The 17,988-nt window shown below is 30.5% G+C and overlaps 1 protein-coding gene and 1 long non-coding RNA gene across 2 annotated transcripts in view; one reads left to right on the forward strand and one right to left on the reverse strand.

Moving 5' to 3' along the window:
* The window catches only part of LOC145331579 (long-chain-fatty-acid--CoA ligase ACSBG2-like), a 292,684-nt gene that overhangs the window by 190,105 nt on the left and 84,591 nt on the right, over nt 1-17,988 (reverse strand). The gene's annotated exons all lie outside the window — the stretch shown is intronic.
* LOC145331546 (uncharacterized) lies at nt 13,943-15,027 on the forward strand. Its single transcript, XR_013883779.1, has 4 exons — nt 13,943-14,070; nt 14,153-14,249; nt 14,462-14,840; nt 14,896-15,027. It is a non-coding gene; the product is annotated as an uncharacterized LOC145331546 (long non-coding RNA).

The following is a 17,988-nucleotide window of genomic DNA, read 5'->3' on the forward strand; positions in this document are numbered from 1 at the left end:
GTTTTATGTAATACGAAGCTATACATGATTTTACAGTTCTAATCCAGCAGATATCAATCAGTTCTAAAGCCATAGACTAAAAAAATATAAAAATTTCTTAGTTTAATAATGTAGATATAATCAAAAATGACAATTACATATGCTTCAAAGCAATGGATGTATAATTACTTGGATTTAAAACCAGATTTTCATGTTCTCTAAGAAAGTGAACTCTGTAGCGAGCTAAAATATCCTCCATCCCCTTCCTTTATCCCTTCTACTTTCCACCTACTGGATAAATGGTCCGACTAATAAATGCGGGGGGAAATTGCAACCTAAATTGACGACGATTTTTTCCTGTTATCGTATCATCCACGTATATTCTACATCCATTTTCAAAGCAGACTGACACGAATTGACAAAGAATAGCTTTGCTTTGGTAAATGCATTCTTTTGTAAAGACTTTATATATGAACAAGAAAAAAGAAAATATTTTTGTGTGTAAAATGTATTTTTTTTCATGGATCTAAAGGAATAAGACAATGGCCAATAAATTGATTTACATTCCAAATGATAATAAAGAAAATGTCCCTTCTGTAGACTGCAATTAGTGGTTGAAATGTTTGGACAATTAACTTAATGAACGCACAAATGAATTCGGTAAAAGTCCCTAAAGTTGTTGAGATAACAAATAAGAAAACATCATTATAAAACTTTGAGAACTAGTGTAATAAATACCCCGTTGTTCCCCGCCTCCATGATTTTTTTGATGCACATGTACAAGTTTTACCACTATTATAATATCATTTCTTTGTAACATTAATGTTTACAAAAACAAGGATGAAAACATCCATTAAAGCAAAACGCTCAAATCTAAGAGAAAGACAAATGAACAATAACTCTTGTAGAGTGTCAGAACTGAATTAGCAGAATATACATGAGTCTAAACTAATATACAGGATACTGTTGAAATGACATACTTACATATTTAGGACTTAATTATAGAGATGCTTAGCTTATAACATTGTACTTTGTTGTCCTAGGTATCAGTATTCGAAAAAAAAGATAAATACAATAATTATATCACATGAAAAATTGTAGTTTAAAAAGTTAAAAATCAACATGTTTTTAAATGGACGTACGGACATTCTGATAACGGTTGTTGAAGAATTCCTCCCTTACGAGGTAAGTTAATGTGGAAAGTGTCATCCTTGTTTATTTATCTGTATTGCATTCAATTAGATTTGATGAGAAATTTTCTTAACTAAAAGTTTTAACTTTAACAAGAATAAAAAAAAGTTTGCAGTAACTAACAAGAAAGAGATACCAGGGATCTAAAGGGATAAGACAATGGCCGATAAATCTATGTACAAAATTACCCTTACTGTAGATCAAGATTAGTGGTTAAAAAGTTTGGACACTCAACTTATACAAAATACACAAAATTACCCTTATTGTACATCAAGATTTGTGGTTAAAAAGTTTGGACACTCAACTTAATTAACCAACCAATCAAAATTTACTAAACGTCCCCAAAATTGTTAAGCCAATGAATCGGAAAATATAATTTTAAAACTTTGAGGACTAGTGTAATAAACAGCCCAATGTTCTCTCCATTTATGAGAAAAAGCTGATCTTTTCCTTGTATCAATTGAAACATGGAACTTGAAGCGAAGCTTTTCTAAATTCAAGGTGTGTCCGTCCCTCCTTTGTAGTCTGTAGATATAGCTCTGATCGCCCAATAAGTTACGTTAAATTCCTCCTATCGTTTTTAGAATTTAAACCAGGGAGAGATGGGCATTGGATCATTTATCACACACTCCCCAAAGTTTTATACTAGAGTTTGGTTAATCAACTTTGGGGACTCATATAGAATTTTGATTTGTTGGGTCATTAGGTGTCCAAACGTGTCAACAACAAATTGCAATCTACACAAGGAGTGATTTTGTGTATCATTATTGGGGATGTACATCAAATTATCGGCCATTGCTCCATCAAACCCATGTATCAAAACAGAAAATTTGAACATTCCATGGACAACAAGGTACAGTTTCTAAAACTTAGGATTTTGCAAGATTAAAATCTTTAGACATTTACAACATTTTATGTTAATGTCAGTATGTACGACCGTCTCATTGTTAGGCTTATATTTCATGGATGTTTTCATACTTGTTTGAACTAAAACTATGTAAAAGTTTATTTATAGATATAGGAACATTATGTAATATTACAATTATTACATTATAGGCAAATTTTCAAAAATATACATATCTTAATATAAGGATTTTTATCTGAATCTTTTAGAACTCAATGAATACTGAACTGATTGGGTTTTCTCTATTTAATGTAGGCTTTACATAGGTCCCGTGATTTTTTTAGTCTATTTAATTATTTTCAGATTTGAGTCTTGAAATAGTTTTAAGCTTTTTTCTAGCCCCTTTGAATACAGAGCCTCTAGATGCTAAGGGCGCAACTACTAGTATCCTTATACTAAAGTAACAGGATGTTTGTATGTGTGTCTGTGTGTGTATCTGTGTGTCTGTACCGAAGGATCTCGCTAACCTCTGAACCGATCGGGTTCTCCGTAACAGGGTAGCTTCTCATAGGTCCCGGAAAGGTTTATACCTATTTTGGGGGAGGGTACCACCACCCTTCTAAGAGAAATCACAATAAAATCAAAAATATTAAATATTTCCGCCGCATAGTGTCACTAGCATAGTCGCGCTACGTAGTCGCGCTGCGTAGACGCTTGAATTTAACAATTGAAAACATAGACAAGTTATTTCTCAAATTAGATATTTAAAATAAAAAAAAAACATTTAAAGGCCACTTGAGGCCTCTAGGGGCGTAGCCGCTAGTATGTATATAAAACAAGAACAATTTGTCCATAAGTTTTTATAGGAAATAAACTAATAATAAATAATAAAAAGTTGCACTATAAACTGTTTACAGACAAACGAATGTACTTTTGGACCCTACATTAAGAGTATATAAGTTAAATAAGGGTTCTTGACAGTTATAAAAAAGTAAACGATATTTTAGATTTTAACATTAAAATGAAATAGTATTGAATTTTTAAGAAAAACTCTCTTATATTCTATTATATAAAGTAGTAAATTTTTGTCAGAAACATACAATTTCAACAAATACTTAATCGTTTGAGTTCTTCTTTGAGTTTTAGGGAACCTTTACATTGATCCAAAGAGGTTTTAAGCTATTTCACTTTAAGATTTAAGTCATGGCAAGGATTTGGGCTATTTTTTCAATCTTCAGATACCGAGCCTCTAGATGCTAGGGGCACAACCACCAGTTGAATTTATATAATGTACTATAATTGTTTTACAAACTTACATGAAGATATTTTCCCCTTGCATATTCATGCAATAAAATTTACATGAATATTTTCCGCTCAAAATTAAATTCTTAAAATTTTTGTAATGCCTTTGAGTGAGTAAATTTATCTTGAATGCTTATTAAGCATTCCTAAGAATGACTGTAATCCTATTTTTATGGTTTAATATTCTACAAGCGGCTACGCCCCTAGATGCCTCTAGGAGCACTTGAGAGAGGGGTGGTTTAATTCGATAAACCAATAACTTTATTTTAGATTTAAGGATATTTTGGTACCCTCCCCCCCTACAAAAAATAGTTATAAACCTTCCTAGGAACTATGAGAAGCTACCCTGTAAAGGGTTAGCAAAATCCTTTGGTACAGACAAGCAGACAGAGGGATATTCAGTTACTTTATTATACGGACTAGCTGCTACGCCCCTGGAGTCCTACCAATTTTTTTTTATTTTTAGTTTGTTCAAACCTAATTTGGTATTTTTATTGAATAGTTTCAAATTTATAGTGTTCAAACCTTTCAACCATTATATTCAATCTACAGAAGGAATAATTTTGTATATCGTCATTGGAGATGTATATTAATTTATCGTCCAATGTCTTATCCCTCAAAATACCTGGTTAATGGTATTCAACATATACTCAAAGTTTTGCATAAACGTATTACGACTGCGGCTGCCGAACTATGTTTATTCCCAATGGCGATACACAAAATTACCCCTTTTGTAGATTACAATTAGTGGTTCAAACGTTTGGACACTCAACTCAATGAGCAAACTAATCAAAATTAAAAAATGTCCCCAAAGTTGTTAACCCAACGAACAAGAAAACGTTAGTAATATTATAAAAATTTGGGGACCAGTGTAATAAACAGACCAATGTCCTCTTCCTCCCTGATGTAAAAATCTTATCAAATCTTTTATGGAAAATTACTGTTTTCCTTATGTGGCTGCCAGTATTTTACAATAAACAATTTGTGTTATTAAAAACCTATTAACTGGTGAAAACCAGTGAGGGAGGGGACATTGGATTGTTTATTAAATTAGTCCCCAAAATTTTATTGTATTGTTTTCTTATTCGCTGACTTAACAACCTTGGAGACTTTTATTGAATTTTTATTGATTGGTTTATTTAGTTGTGTGTCCTAACATTTCAGCCATTAGTTGTAAATTTTGCGTATCATCAGAGGGGATCAATTTAATGGCCATTGTCGTATCCCTTTAGATGAGAGAGAGGGTAAAAGGAGGAGAGAAGGACAAATAATGATAGATGGATAGATAGAGAGAGCGAGAGTAATAGAGAAAAGGATAAAGATAAAAGATGGATAGATAGTAGATAGAGAGAAAGAAAAGGATAATGATATTCATAAAAAATAGACACATAAAAAAAGAGAGAAGAAAAAAAGATAAAGATAGAGAGAAAGAGAAGGAAAGATAGATGGATAGATAGATAGAGATAGAGAGAAAGAGCAGTGTCTATGGTGGGATGATTCATGGAGGGAAAGGACATTGGGCAGTTTATTACTCTAGTCCCCAAAGTTTTCAAATGCCGCTTGCTTACAACTTTGGGGACTTTAATTAAATTTGATTGGTTAGTTCATTAAGTTGCGTGTCCAAACATTTGAAATAATTGTAATCTTTAAAGGGTTCATTTTAGGTATAACCATTGGGGATGTAAATAAATTAATCGGCCATTGTCTTATACCTTTAGATCCCTGAGAATGATTAGAATTCCTTCTCGGCCATAAACATTGATTAAAGAATTTCCGATAAATAACAGTAAATTAGATAACAGTAAATTCAAGATCCATGCAAGTTCTTGGGAAAATCAGGGATCTAAAGGGATAAGACAATGGCCAATACATTGATATATTTTCCAAATTATGATACACAAAATTACCCCTTTTGTAGATTATAATTAGTGGTTGAAACTTAATGCATCAACCAACAAAAATTCATTACAAGGTTCCAAAGTTGTTAAGACAACGAATAAGATTATAAAACTTTGGAAACTTCGGCAATAAACAGCCCAAAAGTCTCCTTCCTCTCTGTGTGAAATAGAGAAAAATATTAAGACCAGACATATATTTTCTTAAATTACCAGAAATTTACAATAAATAATTATTTTTAAAGAGTATTCTAGTTTAATTATCAGTGGTGTGCGGTTGAGGAGGGTTTGATACCCTCCTTAGATAACAGTGAATTGAAAGTTTTTTTTTGTGAAAATAGACAGGGAGGGAGGGGACAATGGGCTGTTTGTTACACTAGTCCACTAAGTGTTATGATAACGTTTTCTTATTTTGGGACTTAGCTGAATTATGATTGGTTGGTTTATTAAGTTGGATGTACAAACGTTTCTAGCACTAATTGTAATCTAGAGAAGGGCTAATTTTGTGTATCATCATTGAGCATGTACATCAATTTATCAGTCATTGTTATCCCTTTAGATCTCTGTGTAAAAAAAGATGGCTAGAAAATAGATAACACATTAAGACCAGACATATATTTTCCTAAATTTTATAAATAATTCTTTTTAAAGAGTAATTTTTTATTGATGCTATTTGTTAAATTATAGTTTAACAAGGATGACAACATTGAACAAAATTAAAGCTCTGAAAAGCTAGGACAAACGAACATTAACATTTATAGAGTGTCAGAACTGAATAATCAGAATATAAATGTATAAAAATCCAAACAAAATTTTAAGTAAAGTTGTTTTAAAAATGCAAAAATACGGGATAATGTTTAAGGACATACTTACATTTTTGGGACTTGATTATATATATATATGCTTCTCTTATAACAATGTACTTTGTTGTCCTCGAAATTTGTATTCCAAAAATCAGATCAATCGGATAAAATGACACATAAAAATTTGATTTTAAGAAAGTTGAAAATCAACATGTTTAAAATGGACGTACGGACATTCTGGTAACCATTATAGAGTAGCTACGCTTTCTAATTGTACCTCATTACTGCAGGAATCACCATGAAAAGTTAGTAATCGATAGGACAATTTTAACCTGCCTAAATCAACAAAAAAAGCTATCCGTTCCTGACTGACCCTAATTATAGAAAGGCCTCGCTTTTATAATGAGCAGTGATGTGCGGTAAACTGTATTTAGAATTGAAATTTTTATGGCCTACCTTCAGCTTTTTTACCCCCTGATGATTCCACACTGTTTCCAAGTCTTACGTTTTCATATTAAGGGCTAGGAAAACCCTAAAATTTTGCTAGCATATGAAATTTTTATGGACATTTCAATGAAACGCATAAATTCGTGTAAATTAGATCTTTTAAATATTGCATTAAGATACCAAAAAGCGATAATTATACAGCTCTAACTTAATAATAACTTTGATTTAATACAAATGTTTGCATAGAAACCAAGAGCGTCCATGCTTTTTTATTTGGGGGGGTAAATAGCGCGGGGGTAAAATTTGTTTGTGGGGGGTAGTTACCCCCATGAAATCTGTTGGGAGGGGTAAACAATCCCCCCCCATAAAAAAAATTTTACCCTGGGGCACCCACAAGGAAGGGGTAAATTTTATATGGGGGGGGGGGGTGAAATTTGTGGGTGCCTATGTCCAAAATCTTTTGGAAGGGAGGGTAATCACCCCTTTACCCCCCCTTGGACGTCCTTGAAACAAACTTTTAAGCTTTTTTTAAGCTACACTAGAATTACCACATAATATCTAAATTAAAATAGCCTTTGAAATCTCATTTAGAATTAGTAGAATGTGTGTGTGCATGTGTAGGATCTTGCTAACCAATGAAGTTCAAAATCAGTAAATTTTCAATGTACGTATTGACTTCTTGATAATGATTATGTTTCGCTTTCAAAATCGTTCCTATCTACTACAAGAATCACCTTGCAAAGTTTGAAATCGGTAGGACGATAATAACATGTCTAAATTAACGAAAAGACCTAATCATTAGGGACGGACTGTTGGACTGATGGAAAAGCTTCGCTTTTTAAAAAGGTTTATTAAAATACAAGTTATAAAATCAGCAACTATGATTCTTATCAACCCCCCGTCCCTTCCCTCTTGATCCAAATTAGCGATGACATTGCTCAGTTTCAAACAAACTTTTGTACGGAAATGAACGATGAAGGGATAACCATATTAATTGTATAACATTTAACTTTTTTTACTCTTTTTTTTGTTTCTTTACTTCGAAACAATTTACTTTTTTAAAAAGTAAATACATTTTTTTTTTTATAAATGTATGAGATATGGTTTATTTAATAAGATTAACAAGGATTATATGCAGGGATCTAAAGGGATGCGTCAATGACCGATAAATTGAAGCAAAATCCCCTCTTCTTTTCTCGTTGAAACGTTGGGAAATTCATCTTATATAGGCAAATTATGAAAATTCAATAAAAGTCGCCTAAGAAAAAACGTTATTATTAATCTTTGGGGGCTTGTGTTATAAACAGCCTAATGTCCCCCCTCCTTTCCTGGTTATATGTATCGAACGCCGCGTATTGTTCCCTAAAACTATAAATTCGGATTGATATTTTTAAATTAATTCAATGCCTTTTCTATTTAATGCAGCTTGACTTTATCGTAATGTTTGACAAATTATAAGTTAACATATATCCTATCTATAATACAAAGTAGCTTGATGTCTGTCCGTCTGTCCGTCCGTCCGTCCGCCTGAAACTTAAGATCTTGGTAACCACTGAACGGATCGGATTCTACTCTTCAGGGAATATACCTACTGGTCCTGTGGTGGTTTTAGGCTATTTTCTAGGGGGTGGGACACCCCTAACCCCCCAAAAAATGAAAAATACCCCCCCCCAAATTTTTTTTTCTTTTAAAACTAAAATCAAAATAGTGGGGTTGACTACCAACCCCCCCCCAAAAAAAAAATTTTCGCCTCCCCCAAATTTTTTTTTCTTTTTTATCGAATTTAGACACTGTTAGTATGCATCAACCAATCAAGATTTAGTAAACGTCTCTAATTAGTTGACATGTTGATAAAACTTTGGGTAACGATACACATTACAGTCTAATGTAATTAACAGTGACGCATATGTACATAGAAGATATTAATGGTAATTCATAATTATAAGGCCATAAAATATAACAGGCAAAGTTATCAGGGATCTAAAGGTTTAAGACAATGGTCGATAAATTGATGTACTTCCCCAATGATAATACACAAATTTACCCCTTTTCTAGATTATAATTATTAGTTGAAACTAGGGTTGGGCCGGATATCCGGTGTGGCCGGATATCCGGTCATTTTCAGTATCCGGCCGGATACCGGATATTGAAACTATCCGGCCGGATATCCGGCTCTATAATTTTTTATACTTTACACAAAAAATCTCTGCTTTTTAAAATCTTAAATGGCTATAATTTTCTTATTATTGAAGCTAGAAGAACATTTTTTCTGAATAAGTTTAACTTTATGTAAATTTATATAAGATTTTTTACTACTTTAATATCTGGTAATTTGGCCGGTTATCCGACCGGATATCCGGTAATTTGGCCGGATAACCGGATATTTGCCGGATATCCGGCATTTGAAATCAGCCGATGTCCGGTATCCGGTATCCGGCCAAAAAAGTATCCGGCCCAACCCTAGTTGAAATGCTTGGACACTCAACTTAATGAATCAACCAATCAAAATTTAATAAAAGTCCTCTAAATTGTCAACCAATTCTTATAAACGTCAAATGTTCTTAAAAAACTTTGGTAATACAAAGCCCAATGTCCACTTCCTCCCTGCAAAGTTATACTTTATGGATTGCAATAATTTAAACAAACTTATATGCTTTGAGAAAGCTAAAACAAACTATGGATATTAAATACCTTTAAAAGATATCGCAACAGTTATACTCTATAACTTTGCTGTTGAAGCAAAAGATTAAATTAGATTTTACAAATCTGTAGTGAAGTGATATTAAACTGTTCTGTATATCTTGTTAACCACTAGACCGGTTGGGCCAACTCTGCTTGAAATAGTTGCAGGAAACTTATTTTTTTAAAAAGCTAATAATTTGATTGATTTAAAATTTTCTAAATTTTGGTGTACAAATTTCTTGTAATCAACTTATTTTTTTAAAGAAATTTTTCGATTGGTCATTTACTCTTTAACTCCCTTCAATTGTCTTTCTTTGTTTAATAGATTTATTTTTTACTTCAAAGAGCTTCATCACTTATGGATGTAGTTATACTTTTTTAAAAATAATGGATGTTTGTTCAACTCTGTTACTTAAATTAATGCTTGCAAGTCAAATGTAAGTGCGCATTAACTGGTTGGTAATGGTAATTGTAAGTAAATATATGTAGTTTCACTTGGTCTTCAACTTAACAATCATCCAGTAGCAATTATACAAAAACCTAAATTGTATTAAATATATTAACAATTAAATTTACATAGATACATTAAAAAAAAGTAAAATCAAAAGTCAGTGAAAAGAATTGGAATCATGTGTGTGTAGCCATAGTTTTCTAGTCGTAGGATTGATCTAAGTAATTCATGGAGTAGGATGAGACACTTTTGTATACTAGGTACAGCTCAAGCTGAACACTCAAGTACTTGACCTGATGTTTTATGGGAGCTACTCTTTATTACCTACCCTCGCCAAGTATGGCAGGTGTCTCAGAAAAGGAGCTTGGGGTAAGGGTTGCACTGATATTATGTAAATGGCTATTGAGTATCCAAACTGCTTATTTGTCTACCTTCTTGCACCACCAAGGGGAAGTTGAATAAATGTATTGCAAATGAGAAATTTGAATTGCTTAATGTGGACATGGACTTGAACTCCCTTCACTGTAACTCAGTGCATTACCACTGAGCTATGACACACGTTATCTGAAATCATAATCATTATGTTTAAACCTTTTTCATGTTTAATCTTTCGGGAATAGTCTCTTTCCCCCATAAGGTGCAATTCGTCAAATTTTTAAAATGGCGTTTTATAGGTTATTTTAGGTTAGGTTAGGTTATATTGGGTTAGGTGATTGCCCCACAGGGTTAGGTAATCGGCCCCGCAGGGTTAGAGCCCCCCGCAGGGGCTAGAATTAGGAGAAAAGCTATTGTGAAAAATACGAAGAATTGCCCCATAAGATGCGATGTTACACAAGGGACTATACCCAATCTTTCTTCTGTATCTAATTTTCAGATAAATCTAAACATTTAGATCAATGGAGAAAATGGAGAAAAGCATTACCTTCAGAATTATGTCAGTAACCTGGAAAATACAGAATGTAATTTTTGGCACTAGCACCATTGGCATCACAATTAAGGACTTTATATACTTTTAATCAAATATTTTCGAAAACAAAACCTTTGGACAATTATGGTCATTCATTTTGTACATCAATTGTTAAACTATGCATGTTAAAATTATTAAGCAATAATATTATCATTTATGTAAAAGTAAACAAAATTATTAGATAGGTAGTAAATTAATAGCAAAAAATATGCACAGAGAGATTCAGCAAAATGTCAAAAGCATATCACCATAATTAAGTCTTAAAGTGTTCACGAAGCTGGGAAAAAGTTGATATATGTCACTGATTAATGTTTTTTAAGAGTACTATTTTGAGAATTAAGTCTTAAATACTTCCCATTTAAAAAAAAATCAAACTTTAAAAAAACGAATTTATTCCCTTGAAAACATTGTTGTATTTTGAGTTTTATTGTACATATCTTAAAACCTATCAAAATCGACAAATAAAAATCTTTTTGTTGAAGTTTACTTGCAAATTTAGAGTAGAATAAATTCTTTTGTTACATACATATAAAACTAACCAAAAAAGTTTGTAATTTCTTTTTACGGGGAGATTAAACGATTTCTACCGATAATCGAAAATATATTACCATATATGGGTATAAGGTCAGCTGATTTTTCGTTGGTATAAATGGTACCAACGGATTTTGTTAAGTTGAAGTATAGAAACCAAACATTACTGAATATTGTAAAAGTCGCAGTCCCTTCAGTGTATTTTAAGTTGTAAGTTTGGACCAGTACGGGAAAATTTCAATAGCTATAAAAAGTAAATAATTTTATTCCCATAACTGAAAAAACCTGTTATTTTATTTCAATTTTTGTATAGGTTTATTGCTTACCTCAGGAACCATCTTTACATTGTGTTTAGGATTAAGATAAAAGCCTTGCTTTAATTAATGTACATCCATAAATAACAGATTAATATTAAAAGAATATAATTTGTGTGCTCTTTATCTTATTCCATGTTTTGAAGTATTAAACAATCAAGTTCTGTGAGTCCATATGTATGTTTGTGTGTGTGTATTTGATTTAACCTGGCTGTACTCAGAAAACGCTTATAGCAAAATTAATTCATGTTTTAAAGATTGTTTCTTTTAAATATCTTTTATAGATTTTAGTTAATTAATCAAATATAATCTAAGCAAGAATTTTACCCCAAAATAAAAAAACCATAATATCTAAAAACTTTCTCAATCTATAGTAAAAACTTTAAAATCCCCCAATTATGTGGGGGCCTAATCGTATTTTTAGCTCTGCAGTATGATGAAGCTTGTTTAGCAAGTAGTAAATATTGAGATAGGATGAGGGTGCTATCGACATCTATAGATAAGGAGGGGGGATGGAGAATGGAAGAGGGAAACATGAATGGCCAATGTGAGTGAGTGAGTGTGTGTGTGTGTGTGTGTGTGTGTGTGTGTATAATACAGGTATTTAATTAAATTCGACACATTACGAGATTATTTTACGATGATAAAATGCTTATTTTTATGTAAATATTATATAAAGACTGCTATATTTTATGCTGAATATATGAAGCAAATGATATTTGTTTATTCTATTTCAACATTTCAATTCTTAAATATCATTCTTTCTACAGATTTAAACAATTTTTCTTTTGTCACTATACCTGCATAAACAAAGCGGTATTTGGTTAATGATTTTATAAAATAAACCAAACTTTTTCACTACATTTTAGAGAAAGTTCAAAGATAAATATTAATAGAGATATATTACAAAAATATTTTCTAAGTATCAATTTTTTTGTTTTTATCTGCAAGCAAAGAAATGGCTTATTTTCTCTTAGTTTAATTCTTGCTCAGATTTTAACATTATTTTCATGTGGAAATACTCTCGGCATTTTAAACTTATTTTTTTCTAACTTAATTGAACTTTTAAGGCATAATTCTTTGAAAATTACTTAAAATATAAAAAAAGGTAAACGAAAATGCATTTTGAAAAATTAAATTCGCGATCACTTTAAGATGTATACTTTTTAAAATCATCTTAAATTTAATTTAAATTCAATTTACATATATGCTAACATTCCATAAGTATTGATGTTATTTTTTCTGACTATCTAATTATGTATTAAAGTTTGTTCCCTTGCTATTGTTACAATTACAAAGATAACCCTATTTTTGACCTGAAATTGAGAATTAAAAGTTCCTTGATAATATTAGACTGTGATTGTTCTGGCGGCTATGATGAGCTGGCAAATCTGGGGGTTTGTACAATCAAGCTCAGTGATTAACTTTGGAACTAGTATTCAATTAATATTTCCCTTTTTCCTAATACTAAATGGAATGCTTTGTCCCTTCTTTAACTGCAAGCTTGTAAATAGTAAGTTTTCTTTTTACTATTTTTAAAGTTTGTATTAATACTAAAACTGAGAAATTTAGGTAGATTAACCTTCTTTACAAAGATACCGCCACCGTCAAACATTGGAGTGTTAATTCTTATTGTTTTCTTCTTCTTTGGAGCCATTATCATCCACTTGATACAACTTGACCAGGATACATACAAGATTTTTAATCTGTTAAGAGCAATTAGCATTTATAAAAAAAAGTCAAAAAATATCCATTCTTGGGTTTGACATTGACATATATCTAACTAAATTATCTTGATGTCTTATGATTACAAGGATTCAAATTCCATAGTGAACACCATATCATTAGGAATTTTGTTAGAATATTATTCAACATTTAAGTAAAATTTTAATAAATACTTTTTGTTGTAAAGTTTCTGATTACTTCAATCTAAGCATAGGTAGATAATCTTTATGATATTCTAGTAAAAATGATCCAATTAAATTTCTATCAAAGTGTTTTTTATTAAAAAAGTGGCTTCTTATGGTATACCATTTGTCTTAGCTGAGATTCAAATATTAAGTTTTCTTGCTACATTTGGATGCATAACTAGTTGGACTGCTGATTATAACAGGAAGATAAAATTGGTTTGATTTGATTTTTGTAATATTAGTATTAACTATAATATTATTGATTATGGTTAATTTTTACAATTTGTTGAATTCATGTTAGATTTGACCAAAACTTTTGTAAATTAGACCAGCTTAAGATATGATTGAAAATACTTTGATTGTTGAAAACTATAATACAATATTCATGAGCTTAAATAACTCATAAAAATAAATGAAAAAAAAACCAAATTTATTCTGCCCACATAGGAACAATACAAGGTTATCAAAAAACATGACATTTGCTGAAGAAATTTCTATATGGAGAAAAGTTATCAGTGTTTAAATTAAACTTATTTCTTAATTAACAGAATTCCCTCCATACATTTTTTTCCTGAAAATTTTACAGTTATAAATTTTTTTTGTGTCTATATATTATTTTAGGAATTGTATGGTAATCTAAGTATCCCACTATTTTTGTTTTTCTCTGCTAATACTATTATGGGGGTGTTCTCTCTGTTCATGTTTGTTCAAGCAATTGTTCAACAAAAAAGTATACTTTTAATCATTTCACTTGGTAGGTTTTCATTTGCTTACTTCTATTTATTTTCTGTGTGGTGAAGTAAATAGTGTTTTAAAGTTAAAATATATTTTGTTAGGTCTACATACAACTCATACATTGCTTGTCCTGGTATATCTTGGACATATTGCTGAAGACTACAAAGATGAAATAGCAAGTGTTGTTAATTACTACTGGTAAGATTCTAGTTTGTAAGATAAGTTGATAAGTTATATAATAATAATGAACATTTGGAAGGGTGGTGTAGGGGGCTGCCAACCTCACCCTTAAAATTGAAACTGGGAAGTGTTGTATTCCCCCTTTTCACCTTCTCAGGAAATGCATCAAAACCTTGTATTTCTAATTCCATTTTGCTCATTGTTTGAATTAATATAAAATATTACTTTAGGAGCTTGTATGGAAATGAAAAAGATGAACAAAAGAGCAGAGAAATATTTGCTGAACTCATACAACTTGAAAAAATAGGAATCACATGATTTAGACAATAAATAGATTATCTAAACAAAATCATTAAACTAACTCTATGTTACTAAAAAACATTTTAAATTATGTGTCTTTTTTCAGGGCCTGTGTCTGCTAATGGATATTTTGTTGTAAACAAGGCAATAGTGCAAATTTAACTTATCATTATATTAAATTTTAAATAAAAATTACCTTAATTTGAAACATTTAATGCATTTTTATTGATTGTTAGGAAACCTTGGTGTCAGTAGCAAGCACTGTTCTAACCTATATTATCATACTAATACAGACCAATGGCATATAAGGTAACCAAAATTATTGATTTTTATTATGTAGTATTATAGTTTAGTCTATTTTTAGTTTTATGAAAAAAGGAAGCAGGTGTATGACATTGACAACTTTCAATATTGGGCAAAAAGTTTTTTTTTATGAATAAAGTTATTCTAATTGTTACAAAATAAATGTTATTGAATGTGTAAGTGTGTATTTTTATAAATAAATTTTCTGTCAGAGACATATTTCATTCTATTTTTGTGACATAGAAAGAGTGAATTTTTTTCCGTAGAGAAGAATTTATTTTAATACAGCAATTATCTCAATAAATAACATGTTTTTCATGAAATTTACATCCTTTCATTTATTTAATATTTAATTCTGTTGTATATATTAAATTTTATCAATTCTTAGCAGCTGGTCCAGATTTTCCTCAAAAGTCTGGAAAGTTGTTCCAAAGTTATGACAATAATTTGTGAATATCACACTTTACAACTTACTACAAGTGAGAATTCAATTGTGCGGAGGATATCCAGGGAAAAACATTGATAAACTGGTCTTAAAAATGAATGGTATATACAAGGATAAATAGTTTTTCTGTATATAGTAAGAGGCCTTTTCAATTTTGAAAAATTAATAAATAAAATCAATTAGATTTTGATCAATTTGTAAATAAAATAAGTTGTTCTTTCTATTATTCATTGAGCAAAGAAACCTCTTTCCTTTAAATAAATAAATTGAAAATATGGTGGACCATGTGGGGTCTATACCTGCAGTGCCCTAATATTCTGGGGCTACCTATTACCCATTATAATTTAACGTACCTATCATTAAGAAAAAACACAAACAAACCTAAAACTACCTCCCCCCTTATTTTTAGATTTATTTCAAGATAGGGGAGGGTGTTCTCAAGAAGGCACTTTTAGAAAACTGATAAAAAGACTATTACATAATGATTAACTCTTTAATCATCTATATTTTAGATTAAAAATGAGTTAAAGAAACTTAACTCATCTTAAATATAAAAATTTATAAAAGTGCTATCCCTTTATTCCAATGAATATAACAGAGAGGAGTTTATGTTGAGAATATTGGCAAAACTTTACCAATATTCACAGAATCATATTAGCTTTTCTTTAGAAACACAAACCCACCCATATGAACCCACACATACACTCACAAACTTACCCATTTTTACACACACACACACACACAAAGGCACACAGAAACACACAGGATTAACTTCATAAAAAGTAACAACCACCGCAGACTAAAAAGCACTAAGCTTAAAGATTAATTTTCAGAATAGATCAGTAATTATTATTTATTTCTCCATTCATGAATTATCTTCTTAATTTTTCCAATAATTTTGCCTATTATCTATTAAATTTCTTTTGTTTTCCATTTTTCAAAAAAATACACATCTACTTTCCAGTAAAACATATTGTTTGCATTATTTACATATTTTATTAAAAATATTAATTATAAAAAAATGTACAGTTTTTGAAGAATACTCTGTCCACAATCACTTTTACTTATAAATATAAAACATTAACTTTGAGCCACCTCAACCTTATCCATCTGGACCACAATATCAAAAATGAATTGAAACTTTTTATTGCAAAAGTATCCTTGATATATATATATATATATGTGTGTGTGTGGATGGGATATAATCAAAAAAGTTTAAAACAAAAGTATGAAATTTCAACTAGCTGTGGGTTCCTGTAGAATTTAAAAGTTTTACAAAATTGTATAAAATTAAAAAGTTTCTACCTATATGTTTGCAGAGCAAGTGGGTGTCTTTATTGTTTGTGTTGGTTTCAATGTATGTATGTGTGGGAATTTGTAATTTGTAAAAGTTTAGTTACCTAATAAAATTTTTTGAACAATATTGATAACACTTATTTTTTTAATGATTAAAAGTTTTTTTTACTGAGATCTTGTTGTAATTATACTGCACATGACAAAGATAAAGCTTCATGAAAAAGATATACATAGAATTTTTTAATGTTGTAGAAAAAAATGCTCAGACAACCCTTTTTAAGAATTGTGCAAAATATTTAAAAGTAAACTTTTCAATTTATACAATGACAGTGCTAGTAAGAAAGAGAGAAAAAAAAACACTTCTAAAATTTTAGCAATTCCCCAGAGAATTAAAGTTAGTTGAGTTTGCGTTGTTTGTGTTGATGACTGGCAGCTAAGATATATAATATTACAGACTGATAAAGTGAAAACTAGACATGAAAATAACAGTAAATTTTTAATTTTTAATGGCATTTTATCACATTTTTAAGGATATTTTAGGATATACAGGATAGATATCATGTAGAATAGATAAAACTAAAGTTATATAAAATTTAAGACTATGCTACCCTCCTAAGTTTAATTATCTGTATTATTTCTTTGAAACTGAACCTATGTGAAATACACATCTTTAGAATTAATTACTAAAAACAACAATCTTGCATATTACTTTTAAATATAATTATGTTTAGAATTAAAGTATATTTTGACAATTAAAGTATATTTTGACAAGGATCTAATGGGATAAGACAATGGCAGAAAAACTGATGTACATCCCCAATGATGATACACAAAGCTACCCCTTCTGTACATTACAATTAGCAGTTTGAACGTTTGGACACTCAACTTATTAAACCAATTAACCAAAATTCACTAAAGTCCCTAAAATTGTTAAGCCAACCAATAAGGAAGCATTATTATAAAACTTTAGGGACTAGTGTAATATACAGCCTATTGTCTCCTCCCTCCCTCCCTGGTTTGTTGACCTCTGTTAAAGTATGTTATGTCATTACCCCTGACTTGTTAATTAGCTTCTGGTGACAGTAAATTAATTATCCAGGGAAAATCAGGGAGGGAGGGGACATTGGGCAGTTTATTTCACTAGTTCCCAAAGTTTTAAGATTACTTTTTTTATTCATTAGCTTAACAACTTTGGGGACTTTTGAAAATTTTTAATTGTTTAGCTCATTAAGTTAAGTGTCCAAACGTTTCAACCACTGATCATTATGTTCAGAAGGGGTAATTTGGTGTATCATCATTGGAAATGTATATCAACATATCGGCCATTGTCTTATCCCTTTAGATTCCACTTTCATCTTTCTCTTTCTCCATTTCTTGTACTCCACGCCAGGCTACAACCAAAATTTAAATATT

Source organism: Acartia tonsa, chromosome 11, assembly GCF_053477335.1.
Source record: "Acartia tonsa isolate MP-2025a chromosome 11, ASM5347733v1, whole genome shotgun sequence".
Taxonomy (NCBI): Eukaryota; Metazoa; Arthropoda; class Copepoda; order Calanoida; family Acartiidae; genus Acartia; species Acartia tonsa.